Here is a 15,491-nt window from a genome sequence, read left to right as displayed (position 1 = left end):
GACAAACCTGGTTCTGTAAGAGGTCGTCCGTCTCTTCCCTGGTATGTGTGGAAATAGATGGTGTATGCATGGTGTGAGTTTCTCTGTATACCTCCCTCACTAGTCCCTGTAACATGTTTGTATTAATACCTGGTGCTGATAGTAAGTGGACTTGTAATAAGAGAGGCCTGAGGGGGTGTGGTATATGGCCAATATACCACGGCTAAGGGCTGTTCTTAGGCACGACGCAACGCAGAGGTATATTAGCCGTGGTATATTGACCATATTTCACAAACCCCCATTGTTCCTTATTGATATTATAAACTGGTTACCAACATAATTAGAGCAGTAAAAATAAATGTTTTGTTATACCCGTGGTATACGGTAAAATATACCATGGCTGTCAGCCAATCAGTATTCAGGGCTCAAATCGGCCAGTTTATGATTGTTGTTTTGTTATTCTTCAGCGTATGGCCAGAAACAACATGTGGAGTCTCAGCTGGGTTTATTGTTTAGTTAGAATAGAAATGTCAGTGTATTGTTCTATGAGATGTGGCCTAATGAAAGCAAACAGCACAGGGCTCTGGTCCTCTGTACTGATCACCACGTATTTCATGCTACACTGTACATTTTGATCTAATTAGGATCAAATTGCGTTTTTTTTGTTGCACCGAACAAATGGTCTGGAGAGAGACTCTGAGCCAATGCAGATGTCTACACAACACCGAGGTTATGAAAGAGTTTGTGTGTGTGTGTGTGTGCGTGTGTGTGCGTGTAAACACTGTGTGTTTAAGTTTGTGTGTGTATTCAAGGGTATTCTCTTTCACTTGTCTAGTTGTTACAGATCAGTGTGGATGAAGGAAAGTAGATGTGAAGAGGACAGAAGCCATCTTGGTCTTCTGAGTTGAACCCTCAGTAGGACACTATCCAGTCAAAGCCTGTTGCTAGCTTTTGGTGATTACAAGTCAGAAACAAGATTGCAGCAAGAGTACAGTAATAAGCACTATCTTCGTTTCACACTGTAAATATTGCTTGTTTTTTTGAGTACACAAATCCAAGAAGATTATTTGGACTACTGAGACCACAGAAACTCTCTGAGCGGGTGTAATTGTGTCGAATAAGGAACCTAAATCACCTTTCTTCACAATGACAATTGTGTCTCTGTGTTATGACTTTGTTGACGTTGCTAGTCTGTCTGTCATTGTGCAACTCTGTGTCTTGTGGTGGGGTTGACTGAGGCTCTCTCTCTCTCTCTCTCTCTCTCTCTCTCTCTTGCTCTCTGATGATGATGACGCGTACAGTAACTCTAACTAACTGGGGTAAGGGTCTGTTTACCTTCACCACCTCCTCAGCTCCTCCCAGGCCACAGAGAGAGAGTGTAGTGTATACTGTAGCCCGGCCCTGGCCCGCCGTGGGAGGGTTGCTCAACACCATGGAGAAGAAGACTGAGGAAGAAGAGAAACAAAGAGACAAGAGAAAAGGCCACTCAGAAGTCACTTCGTGAGTCCTCCTTGATGAGCTGATGAATCTGATCCCGTGTTCCGTCGGCCCAGCGGCCCTTGCTTTCAGTCTCATGCACATTTGTTGTGTATGTTGAGTTACAGTACATGCATGGTAACTGTTGCATCCCTGCCTGTATCTGGGTATAGTTGGGCTGCGGTGCAGGAGTTAAGCACAGTGAGGAATCTTTGCTGTTACTACCATGACTAATGTGCAGGAGTTTCATTCTGTATCTGGTACAATGAAACCTTGCACTTTACAGAGCGCTGCCTCAGCAGGAACGGCCCAGCGCGTTTAACCCCTAACCTCCAGCAAGACTCCCCCCCCCCCGGGACAGATGAAGCGCATTACCCCCCTCATTATCACAGGGCTGGGAGAAGGGGGAATACCCCATTACAAACGCACGCGCACTACACAGATACTGAGCCACACAGATGCACCGATACAGACACACATGTTGGGGCTAGTCTCAATGTCAGTCCTGGGCTGAACTTGATCACTTTTTCTCATGGGCTTTTTTTATGGATTGTTGATTATTTGGAAATATGGTGTTCTATTGGCTTGAATAAGGATCTTTAAGTTCCCACCCCCTCTCCTCTTTAGGCATGGCTGACGTTGGATTCTGACACTTTTACTGGATTTCAGCACAAGAAGTGAGTCTGTGTGTGTGTGTGTGTGTGTGTGTGTGTGTGTGTGTGTGTGTGTGTGTGTGTGTGTGTGTGTGTATCCGTACATGCACTCCAATGTGCCTGCGAGACAGCAGTCTATTTACGAGGCACTGCAGCTGGTGTCTAGCGTCTGGACTCTGTCACGATCCCTGACACTGTGACACTCACTAACAAGTGTGACTCATTGTGCCCTCTCTCCTTCCCTCCCCCTCTCTCTTTTTTTTACCTTCCCTCTCTCCCCCCTTTCTCCCCTCTCTCTCTCCCCTTTCTCCCCTCTCTCTCCCCCCTTTCTCCCCTCTCTCTCCCCTTTCTCCCCTCTCTCTCTCCCCTTTCTCCCCTCTCTCTCCCCTTTCTCCCCTCTCTCTCCCCTTTCTCCTACTCTCTCTCTCCCCTTTCTCCCCTCTCTCTCCCCCCTTTCTCCCCTCTCCCCTTTCTCCCTCACTTCTCTCTTCTTTTCTTCTCATCTGCAGATCGGTACTCAGACATTATCATAGACCCTGTTAGTGTGTGTGTGTGACTGTGCGAGTATGTGTGACTGTGCGTGTATGTGTGTGTGTTCGACTAATTTGTCAGAATAACTAATACAGACTGATGATGACGTTCCTGTGGATGCTATGACATGACGGTAAGATGGTAGACGGTAGACTCTTCCAAACCATCCAACCAGAATCCCCCACTCCAGCTTACTAAAAAACCGAACACACGCACGCCAGACTCCGTGTTCTGTCCCATGTTGGGTCTTGTTTCAGGCCTTAATTGAAATGGCCAGAACAATCATTGGGCTATTAATACCTGCTGTTCCCGCGATGTGGTTGGGACTGAAAACATGGCCCAGCTCTGGCCCAGTCCAGCAACCAGGAACCCTTCACTCCACTAATTAGCCAAAACCAATGGCTGGCCTGCTATAGAAAGCCTATACTTAATCAGGAGCGGCTGATGGCTTCTTAAAGCAGCTATTTGCCCATCTATTTGACCTCATCTGAAACAGCGCTGTTACATGTAATGACATGAAGTCAGAATGTATCCTAAATCTGTTTCCTACCACCTGACACACACACAACGCACACACACACTGGAAAAGGAAAGTCTGAGGCTCCCTCTCCACACCCATAACATCTGCCTGCCCCACTCACACAGCCATAGGAGATAAGTCGTCAAATGTATAGCTCACGATGGCAGCGTTGTTCTGAAGAGGAGGGGGTCATGATTTGGAGTGTAAAACCACTGGTATCTGGTGTAATGCAGATTATATTTTGTGCGACACGCAAAAGGTCCCAAATCAATGTAATCAATGATTTATTGATTTAATGTCTCCAGCTGTGATTTCTCTGCCTGATACAATTTCAGTGTGTTGGCTCACATAACTACACAGAAAACACTCCATACAATGCGTTCTGATAGCGTTTGAAAACGTTGTAGGAGGGTTTTTAGTGTAACATGGTGTGATGTGGAGAATCCTATGAGGTCAGGGTCAGTGTAGTCTGGTCTGACCTGTGTGTCCCATCCTGCTCTCTCTCTCATTCCTCTCCTCAGTTTCACAGTGTTTAATAGTCACATGTACAGGGTTGCAGGTCTGATTGCAGGGTACAGTGAATATCTTAGTCTCCGAGCTCCAACATGCAGGATTAAGTTAAATAAAATAATGAAAATGTTAATAAATAAATAAAAAAACTAATAGAAATAACACTATATACATCATAACTGTAGCATTGATGAAAGAAATGTCCATTAGGGTGAAAAGAGTGTTTAGGGGGTGGGGGGAGGGGTGGCCATAGGGGGAACAGCATGACCATTGAGGGTGTGTGGGGACCAAATGAAATAAAAACAATACCAATTATTATAATCAAAAATCTAGAATATACAGTACATATTAACAACTGCAACAGTGATGAATGTCGTTGGGGTGGGTTGCAGAGTAAAAGTCAGTTGGGGGGCGGGGGTATGCATGGGGGAGCAGCATTTAAGGTAAGTGACCGTTGATGGGGTGTGGGGGGGGAATGTCAATAGGGGGAGTAGCAGGGGGGAGGGGGGAGCAGGTGGTGGTTATTCAGCAGCCTGATGGTCTGGGGGTAGAAACTATAGAGGACAGGGCGTGGCTTGGGTCCCTGATGACCTTATTGGCCTTCCTGCGACACCTGGTGTTGTAGGTGTCCTGTAGGGCAGGCAGTGTGCCGCCAATGGTGCGTTTGGCTGCACGTATCACCCTCTGAAGCGCCTTGTGGTCTGCGGTGGTGAAGTTTCCGTACCAGGCTGTGAGTCACCCCGACAGTATGCTCTCGATGGTGCTCCTGTAGAACACTGTGAGGGCCCTTGGGGACAGACAGAATTTCTTCAGCATCCTGAGGTTGAAGATTTGCTGTCATGCCTTCTTCACCACGGTGTCCATGTGGTTAGAGCATTTCATCTTCTGAGATATGTACGCCGGGGAATTTGTCCGTCTCCACGGCGGCGCTGTTGATGAGGATGGGGGCATGTCCAGCCTGGTTCCTCCTGAAGTCCACAATCAGCTCCTTTTGTTTTGCTAATGTTGATGGAGAGGTTGTTTACCTGGCACCATGCCATCAGAGTGCCTGCCTACCTCCCTGTTATTGGTAAACAGGCCTACTACTATTGTGTCGTCAGCAAACTTGATGATGGCGTTGGAACTGTGTGAAGCCACTCAGTCGTGGGTATACAGGGAATACAGGAGGGGACTGAAGACGCACCCTTGCGGGGCCCCCATGTTGAGAATCAGTGTTGAGGAGGTAATGTTGTCTACCTTCACCACCTGGGGGCGGCCCGTCAGGAAGTCCAGGACCTAGTTGCATAGGGAGGAGTTCAGACCCAGGGCAGGTGTGATTGAGCTTTGTAATGAGCTTATAGGGCGCTATGGTATTGAAGGCCAAGCTGTAGTCGATGAACAGCATCCTCACATACAGTTGAAGTCGGACGTTTACATACACCTTAGCCAAATACATTTAAACTTAGCTTTTCACAATTCATGGCATTTAATCCTAGTAATAATTCCCTGTCTTAGTTAGTTAGGATCACCACTTTATTTTAAGAATGTGAAATGTCAGAATAATAGTAGAGAGAAGGATTTATTTCCACTTATATTTCTTTCATCACATTCCCAATGGGTCAGAAGTTTACATACACTCAATTAGTATTTGGTAGCGTTGCCTTTAAATTCTTTAACTTGGGTCAAACGTTTCGGGTAGCCTTCCACAAGCTTCCCACAATAAATTGGGTGAATTATGGCCCATTCCTCCTGACAGAGCTGGTGTAACTCTATCATCCAAGATGGCATAGCAGTCAGACGTCTTTGTCTCTGTCCTGTCGTGTCCCTTGTATATATCTTTTTACATCTTTTTCTTCACATATCTTTTAAAATATTTTCCTAAACCTCATCTTCTAAATACTCTCCTGCAACCTGCCTCACCCAATGTGGCGTGGATCTGTTTTTTTCCTAAAGTATTTCTATTTACTTCGGATCATGAATCCCTCAACTGAAGCTAGCCATCTAACTACCTACCAGCTATCAGTCAGCAAACCATTGCTAGCGGTCATCAGCTAACCTTTAGCTCGGAAAGCTCTCGCCAGTTCAAACAACGTGACTCAAACCAGACCATAACGGACCTTTTTTTTTCTCTCTCCATATCCCCGGATTCCTACCGCAAACTCTGAACATTTTCATCTGGATCTTCGCAACTAGCTAACCACAATCCCGAGTGACTACTCCTGGCTAGCGTTTCCATCCCGGAGCAAGCACCAATTAGCCTGAAGCAAGCCCGGCCAGGGCTCCTGTGCTACCACCGAAGCCCACTCCTGGGCTACAATACCCGGACCCCTTCTACTGCCGGTACGGGGCACGGATCCCCGCCGATCCTCTAAGACTGGAATACCGACATAGTCTTCCCAAGGATTCCAACAGGCCCCTCAGGTGCGATGTCCGCTGAAGGCCCATTCTGCTAACCGCGGCCTGCTAGCTACCTAGAGCTACTTGGAACCCTACTAATCCACGACTGGTCTATCGACGTCACAGCAAGAAGAGGCAAAAAAAGACTTACCTCCATCGCGACGTCCTCCAAAGGCCCTTCTGCTAACTTGCTAGCCCCAGTCTGCTAACTGCTAGCTTGCTTGCCCCGGTCTGCTAACTGCTAGCTTGTTTAGCCCCGGCCTACTAACTGTTAGCTTGTTAGCGTCGGCCTGCTAACTGTCTGAATCGCCGTGTCCCCAGTCAGCCCAACCACTCACTGGACCAATATGTTCACTTGGCTACGCATGCCTCTCACATGCCTCTCGCATGCCTCTCTTTCAATAAGCATTTCTCTACAGCTGGCCATGCTTTCCACCTGGCTACCCCTACCCCGGTCAACTGCCCGGCACCCTCCACAGCAACCCGCCAAAGCCCCCACCGTTTCTCCTTCACCCAAATCCAGATAGCTGATGTTCTGAAAGAGCTGCAAAATCTGGACCCCTACAAATCAGCCGGGCTAGACAATCTGGACCCTCTCTTTCTAAAATGATCTGCCGAAATTGTTGTAACCCCTATTACTAGCCTGTTCAACCTCTCTTTCGTATCGTCTGAGATTCCCAAAGATTGGAAAGCTGCCGCGGTCATCCCCCTCTTCAAATGGTCATCCCCCTCTCCTACCCTGTCTTTCTAAGGTCTTCGAAAGCCAAATTAACAAACAGATTACCGACCATTTCGAATCCCGCCGTACCTTCTCCGCTATGCAATCTGGTTTCAGAGCTGGTCATGGGTGCACCTCAGCCACGCTCAAGGTCCTAAACAACATCATAACCACCATCGATAAGAGACATTACTGTGCAGCCGTATTCATCGACCTGGCCAAGGCTTTCGACTCTGTCAATCACCACATTCTTATTGGCAGACTCAACAGCCTTGGTTTCTGAAATGATTGCCTCGCCTGGTTTACCAACTACTTCTCTGATAGAGTTCAGTGTGTCAAATCTGAGGGCCTGTCCGGACCTCTGGCAGTCTCTATGGGGCTGCCACAGGGTTCAATTCTCGGGCCGACTCTCTTCTCTGTATACATCAATGATGTCGCTCTTGCTGCTGGTGATTCTCTGATCCACCTCTACGCAGACGACACCATTCTGTATACTTCTGGCCCCTCTTTGGACACTGTGTTAACTAACCTCCAGACGAGCTTCAATGCCATACAACTCTCCTTCCGTGGCCTCCAACTGCTCTTAAACGCAAGTAAAACTAAATGCATGCTATTCAATCGATCACTGCCCGCACCTGCTCGCCCGTCCAGCATCACTACTCTGGACGGCTCTGACTTAGAATACATGGACAACTACAGATACCTAGGTGGCTGGTTAGACTGTAAACTCTCCTTCCAGACTCACATTAAGCATCTCCAATCCAAAATTAAATCTAGAATCGGCTTCCTATATGGCAACAAAGCATCCTTCACTCATGCTGTCAAACATACCCTCGTAAAACTGACGATCCTACCAATCCTCGACTTCGGTGATGTCATCTATAAAATAGCCTCCAACACTCTTCTCAACAAATTGGATGCAGTCTATCACAGTGCCATCCGTTTTGTCACCAAAGCCCCATACACTACCCACCACTGCGACCTGTACGCTCTCGTTGGTTGGCCCTCGCTTCATACTCGTCGCCAAACCCACTGGCTACAGGTTATCTACAAGTCTCTGCTAGGTAAAGCCCCACCTTATCTCAGCTCACTGGTCACCATAGCAGCACCCACTCGTAGCATGCGCTCCAGCAGGTATATCTCACTGGTCACCCCCAAAGCCAATACCTCATTTGGTCGTCTTTCCTTCCAGTTCTCTGCTGCCAATGACTGGAACGAACTGCAAAAATCTCTGAAGCTGGAGACTCACATCTCCCTCACTAGCTTTAAGCACCAGCTGTCAGAGCAGCTCACAGATCACTGCACCTGTACATAACCCATCTATCTACCTACCTCATCCCCATACTGTATTTATTTATCTTGCTCCTTTGCACCCCAGTATCTCTACTTGCACATTCATCTTCTGCACATCTACCATTCCAGTTTTTAATTGCTATATTATAATTACTTCGCCACCATGGCCTATTTATTGCCTTAACTCCCTTATCTTACCTCATTTGCACTCACTGTATATAGACTTTTTGTTTTCTTTTGTTCTACTGTATTATTGACTGTATGTTTTGTTAATTCCATGTGTAACTCTGTGTTGTTGTATGTGTCGAATTGCTATGCTTTATCTTGGCCAGGTCGCAGTTGCAAATGAGAACTTGTTCTCAAGTAGCCTACTTGGTTAAATAAAGCTGAAATAAAAAATAAATAAATAAAAGAGCTGGTGTAACTGAGTCAGGTTTGTAGGCCTCCTTGCTCGCACACGCTTTTTCAGTTCTGTCCACAAATTTTCTATAGGATTGAGGTCAGGGCTTTGTGATGGCCACTCCAATACCGTGACTTTGTTGTCCTTGAGCCATTTTGCCAGAAGTTTTGAAGTATGCTTGGGGTCATTGTCCATTTGGAAGACCCATTTGCGACCAAGCTTTAACTTCCTGACTGATGTCTTGAGATGTTGCTTCAATATATCCACATAATTTTCCAGCCTCATGATGCCATCTATTTTGTGAAGTGCATCAGTCCCTCCTGCAGCAAAGCACCCCCACAACATGATGCTGCCACCCCCGTGCTTCACGGTTGGGATGGTGTTCTTGCAAGCCTCCCCCTTTTACCTCCAAACATAATGATGGTCATTATGGCCAAACAGTTCAAATCAAATCAAATCAAATGTATTTATATAGCCCTTCGTATATCAGCTGAAATCTCAAAGTGCTGTACAGAAACCCAGCCTAAAACCCCAAACAGCAAGCAATGCATGTGAAAGAAGCACGGTGGCTAGGAAAAACTCCCTAGAAAGGCCAAAAACCTAGGAAGAAACCTAGAGAGGAACCAGGCTATGAGGGGTGGCCAGTCCTCTTCTGGCTGTGCCGGGTGGATATTATAACAGAACATGGTCAAGATGTTAAAATGTTCATAAATGACCAGCATGGTCAAATAATAATAATCATAGTAGTTGTCGAGGGTGCAACAAGCACGTCCGGTGAACAGGTCAGGGTTCCGTAGCCGCAGGCAGAACAGTTGAAACTGGAGCAGCAGCATGGCCAGGTGGACTGGGGACAGCAAGGAGTCATCATGCCAGGTAGTCCCGAGGCATGGTCCTAGGGCTCAGGTCCTCAGAGAGAAAGAAAGAAAGAAAGAGAGAAAGAGAGAATTAGAGAGAGCATATTTAAATTCACACAGGACACCGGATAAGACAAGAGAATACTCCAGATGTAACAGACGGACCCTAGCCCCCGACACAAACTACTGCAGCATAAATACTGGAGGCTGAGACAGGAGGGATCAGAAGACACTGTGGCCCCATCCGATGATACCCCCGGACAGGGCCAAACAGGCAGGATATAACCCCACCCACTTTGCCAAAGCACAGCCCCCACACCACTAGAGGGATGTCTACAACCACCAACTTACCGTCCGAAGACAAGGCCGAGTATAGCCCACAAAGATCTCCGCCATGGCACAACCCAAGGGGGGGGGGCGCCAACCCAGACAGGAAGACCACGTCAGTGACTCAATCCACTCAATTGACGCATCCCTCCCATGGACGGCATGGAAGTACACCAGTAAGTCAGTGACTCAGCCCCTGTAATAGGGTTAGAGGCAGAGAATCCCAGTGGAAAGAGGGGAACCGGCAAGGCAGAGACAGCAAGGGCGGTTCGTTGCTCCAGCCTTTCCGTTCACCTTCACACTCCTGGGCCAGACTATACTTAATCATAGGACCTACAGAAGAGATAAGTCTTCAGTAAAGACTTAAAGGTTGAGACTGAGTCTGCGTCTCTCACATGGGTAGGCAGACCATTCCATAAAAATGGAGCTCTATAGGAGAAAGCCCTACCTCCAGCCGTTTGCTTAGAAATTATAGGGACAATTAGGAGGCCTGCGTCTTGTGACCGTAGCGTACGTGTAGGTATGTACGGCAGGACCAAATCGGAAAGATAGGTAGGAGCAAGCCCATGTAATGCTTTGTAGGTTAGCAGTAAAACCTTGAAATCAGCCCTTGCCTTAACAGGAAGCCAGTGTAGGGAGGCTAGCACTGGAGTAATATGATCAAATTTTTTGGTTCTAGTCAGGATTCTAGCAGCCGTATTTAGCACTAACTGAAGTTTGTTTAGTGCTTTATCCGGGTAGCCGGAAAGTAGAGCATTGCAGTAGTCCAGCCTAGAAGTAACAAAAGCATGGATTAATTTTTCTGCGTCATTTTTGGACAGAAAGTTTCTGATTTTTGCAATGTTACGTAGATGGAAAAAAGCTGTCCTTGAAACAGTCTTGATATGTTCTTCAAAAGAGAGATCAGGGTCCAGAGTAACGCCGAGGTCCTTCACAGTTTTATTTGAGACGACTGTACAACCATCCAGATTAATTGTCAGATTCAACAGAAGATCTCTTTGTTTCTTGGGACCTAGAACAAGCATCTCTGTTTTGTCCGAGTTTAAAAGTAGAAAGTTTGCAGCCATCCACTTCCTTATGTCTGAAACACAGGCTTCTAGCAAGGGCAATTTTGGGGTTTCACCATGTTTCATTGAAATGTACAGCTGTGTGTCGTCCGCATAGCAGTGAAATTTAACATTATGTTTTCGAATGACATCCCCAAGAGGTAAAATATATAGTGAAAACAATAGTGGTCCTAAAACGGAACCTTGAGGAACACCGAAATTTACAATTGATTTGTCAGAGGACAAACCATTCACAGAGACAAACTGATATCTTTCCGACAGATAAGATCTAAACCAGGCCAGAACTTGTCCATGTAGACCAATTTGGGTTTCCAATCTCTCCAAAAGAATGTGGTGATCGATGGTATCAAAAGCGGCACTAAGATCTAGGAGCACGAGGACAGATGCAGAGCCTCGGTCTGACGTCATTAAAAGGTCATTTACCACCTTCACAAGTGCAGTCTCAGTGCTATGATGGGGTCTAAAACCAGACTGAAGCGTTTCGTATACATTGTTTGTCTTCAGGAAGGCAGTGAGTTGCTGTGCAACAGCTTTTTCTAAAATTTTTGAGAGGAATGGAAGATTCGATATAGGCCGATAGTTTTTTAGAATTTCTGGGTCAAGATTCGGCTTTTTCAAGAGAGGCTTTATTACTGCCACTTTTAGTGAGCTTGGTACACATCCGGTGGATAGAGAGCCGTTTATTATGTTCAACATAGGAGGGCCAAGCACAGGAAGCAGCTCTTTCAGTAGTTTAGTTGGAATAGGGTCCAGTATGCAGCTTGAGGGTTTGGAAGCCATGATTATTTTCATCATTGTGTCAAGAGATATAGTACTAAAACACTTTAGTATCTCCCTTGATCCTAGGTCCTGGCAGAGTTGTGCAGACTCAGGACAATGGAGCTTTGGAGGAATACCCAGATTTAAAGAGGAGTCCGTAATTTGCTTTCTAATGATCATGATCTTTTCCTCAAAGAAGTTCATACATTTATTACTGCTGAAGTGAAAGCCATCCTCCATTTGTGAATGCTGCTTTTTAGTTAGCTTTGCGACAGTATCAAAAAGAAATTTCGGATTGTTCTTATTTTCCTCAATTAAGTTGGAAAAATAGGATGATCGAGCAGCAGTGAGGGCTCTTCGATACTGCACGGTACTGTCTTTCCAAGCTAGTCGGAAGACTTCCAGTTTGGTGTGGCGCCATTTCCGTTCCAATTTTCTGGAAGCTTGCTTCAGAGCTCGTGTATTTTCTGTGTACCAGGGAACTAGTTTCTTATGACAGATGTTTTTAATTTTTAGGGGTGCAACTGCATCTAGGGTATTGCGCAAGGTTAAATTGAGTTCCTTGGTTAGGTGGTTAACTGATTTTTGTCCTCTGACGTCCTTGGGTAGGCAGAGGGAGTCTGGAAGGGCATCAAGGAATCTTTGGGTTGTCTGAGAATTTATAGCACGACTTTTAATGCTCCTTGGTTGGGGTCTGAGCAGATTATTTGTTGCAATTGCAAACGCAATAAAATGGTGGTCCGATAATCCAGGATTATGAGGAAAAACATTAAGATCCACAACATTTATTCCATGGGACAAAACTAGGTCCAGAGTATGACTGTGGCAGTGAGTAGGTCCAGAGACATGTTGGACAAAACCCACTGAGTCGATGATGGCTCCGAAAGCCTTTTGGAGTGGGTCTGTGGACTTTTCCATGTGAATGTTAAAGTCACCAAAAATTAGAATATTATCTGCTATGACTACAAGATCCGATAGGAATTCAGGGAACTCAGTGAGGAACACTGCATATGGCCCAGGAGGCCTGTAACAGTAGCTATAAAAAGTGAGTGAAACAAAAACAGTTCTATTTTTGTTTCATCAGACCAGAGGACATTTCTCCAAAAATACGATCTTTGTTCCCATGTGTAGTTGCAAACCGTAGTCTGGCTTTTTTATGGTGGTTTTAGAGCAGTGGCTTCTTCCTTGCTGAGCAGCCTTTCAGGTTATGTCGATATAGGACTCCTTTTACTGTGGATATAGATACTTTTGTACCTGTTTCCTCCAGCCTCTTCACAAGGTCCTTTGCTGTTGTTCTGGGATTGATTTGCACTTTTCGCACCAAAGTACGTTCATCTCCAGGAGACAGAACGTGTCTCCTTCCTGAGCGTTATGATGGCTGCGTGGTCCCAGGGTGTTTATACTTGCGTACTATTGTTTGTATAGATGAACGTGGTACTTCAGGCGTCTGGAAATTGCTCCCAAGGATGAACCAGACTTGTGGAGGTCTACAATTTTTTTTCTGAGGTCTTGGCTGATTTCTTTTGAATTTCCCATGATGTCAAGCAAAGAGGCACTGAGTTTGAAGGTAGGTCTTGAAATACATCACAGGTACACCTCCAATTGACTCAAATTATGTCAATTAGCCTATCAGAAGCTTCTAAAGCGATGACATCATTTTCTGGAATTTTCAAAGCTGTTTAAAGGCACAGTCAACTTAGTGTATGTAAACTTCAGACCCACTGGAATTGTGATACAGTGAGTTATAAGTGAAATAATATGTCTGTAAACAATTGTTGGAAAAATGACTTGTGTCATGCACAAAGTAGATGACCTACTCGACTTGCCAAAACTATAGTTTGCTAACAAGAAATTTGTGGAGTGGTTGAAAAACACCTCCAACCTAACTTCTGACTTCAACTGTATGCATTCCTTTTGTCCAGGTGAGTAAGGGCAGTGTGCAGTGCAATGGTGATTGTGTCTTCGGTGGATCTGTCAGGGCGGTAGGCAAATTGAAGAGGGTCGAGTGTGTCAGGGAGGGAGGTGATATGGTCTTTGATCAGCCTCTCAAAGCACTTCATGATGATGGAAGAGAGTGCCACAGGTCGGTAGTCATTCAGTTCAGTTACTTTCCCTTTCTTGGGCACAGGGATGATAGTGGATATCTTGAAACAGGTGGGTATAGCGGCCTGAGCTAGATAGAGAACACAACAGCCAACTGGTCTGCACATGCTCTGAGAGCATGGCTAGGGATGCCGTCTGGCCCGGCAGCCTAATGAATTATTAATTAATTAGTTAGTGTTAACGAGGGTTAACACGTTTGAATGACTTACATACGTCCTCAGTAGAGATTGCGAGTGTGTAGCCCACATTGTCATCAGGGGCTCTCCTCAGCAGTTCAGGGTCATTGTGCTCGAATCGTGAGAAAAAGGTGTTTAGCTCCTCCAGTAGGGTGGCGTTGGTGACCGCGATGTGGCTGGCTTTCTTCTTTTAATCCGTGATCACTAGGAGCCTCTGCCACACACGCCTTGTATCCAACCTGCTGAATTTCTCCACTTTGTGTTGTGTTTCGGCATCTTGATCAATCTGCGTAGATCGTATTTGTACTGTTTAACCAAGCTATTGTTCCCAGTCACCTTGCCCTATTTATAAGCAGCATCTCTCTCTTCCAGTTTTTCTACAAGACTGCTATCAGTCCACGTTTTTTTATTCCTCATACCCACCCCTGGGTCGCTCTCTTTTCTCTCATCCATTTGCCCTGGCTTCTGTCTTTCTCCTAACTCACTTCTTATCCCACCACTCCTATTCCCTCAGTTTTATCATTCTCTCTGGGGAAGGTATGTGACTTTAGGTTCCCTCTGAGGCCCTGCCAGCTTAGACCCTGTAAGGCTGGCATCTGTGTTTCTCCCTCCCTCCCTTCCTATAAAGTATCAGTCTCTATTCTCCAGGCTGTACCACTCCAGTGTGCCCTGCCTGGCTGCCAATGGCTGGCCTGGAAACTCTCCCTGCTGCTGTAGCAATATAAAAAGCCTCTAAACTTAACGCTGGTTCGAGTCCTGAAGTGCTCTTAGTGGAGCATGAAAAGGGCAGGGAAAACTATTGTAGATGTTTTAGTATTTTCTGCTTTATCTGTTTTCATCACATGAGCTATGATGGTTAGCGGAATGCAGATGGCAAAAAATGTCACTGTAAAAGTGAGAGGGCAGGCTGCACGAGTGGGACAGGGGGAAAGAAAGAGAGAGAGGAGAGCTGCATGGAAAAACAGCAGATGTGGGGGGGTTACACACCAGAGGGAGAGAGTGGGAGAGAGAGATAGAGCGGGCGAGGGAGAGAGAGCGCAGTGAAACAAAGAGAGTCCTGAGTCAGCAACTGCAGAGCAGTTTTCTCCCCAGGCAACTGGGCTGGGCTCCTCCACTCTCTCTCTCTTTCTCTCGCTCTGCCTGACACACTCCACATGCTCCTACTTTGTCTCCTCGATCTCCTTCTCTCGCTCTCTCTCTCAAAAAGGTAAAATATGCTTTATTGCCATGCAGTTTACAGGTACAACAATCTTGTCATAGCAGTTAAAGACAGTTCATTAGATCAAAAGTATGAAGATAACTATCAAATGAACTCAATTTTTAAAAAAAGGTGGAGACTCAGTACACTCATTCTCCCTTTTTTCCACCTTTCTCCTCCCCTTATGAGCCAAACTCTCTACATGTTCTCTCTCTCGCTCACTCTCTGCCACCAGCTCCAGTTTAGAGGTAGAGAGTTTAAGCAGTGAAAAGGGCACTTTGGGGTCTATCTTACCACTTAAGTCAAGCCTCTCTTCCTTCACACATTTTCTCTGTTTTCTTTTAAATAATTTTTACTTCTCCTTTTAACACGTCTGGGTGAGGCTGCCTATGAAATGTTTTTGAACAAGTGGGCACATTCTGGTTTTAACAGCCTCTACTTCTCAGCCAGTTAAAACAGCCATCAAATGTATGTCTCTCCAGTTTGCATGGTAATAACACAGCCTGGCACTGCAGGCAGGTTCAAGTCCTGGTCTTAAATGGTCGTTGCAG

The 15,491-nt window shown here is 45.9% G+C and overlaps 1 pseudogene; it reads left to right on the top strand.

The window, feature by feature from the left end:
• LOC115206794 (intraflagellar transport protein 80 homolog) overlaps positions 1–15,491 on the top strand; it is an 89,702-nt pseudogene that overhangs the window by 16,249 nt on the left and 57,962 nt on the right.

Source organism: Salmo trutta, chromosome 13 (assembly GCF_901001165.1).
Source record: "Salmo trutta chromosome 13, fSalTru1.1, whole genome shotgun sequence".
NCBI lineage: Eukaryota > Metazoa > Chordata > Actinopteri > Salmoniformes > Salmonidae > Salmo > Salmo trutta.
The sequence above is the reverse complement of the archived record's forward strand: the minus strand, read 5'-3'. Positions and strand labels throughout refer to the sequence as shown.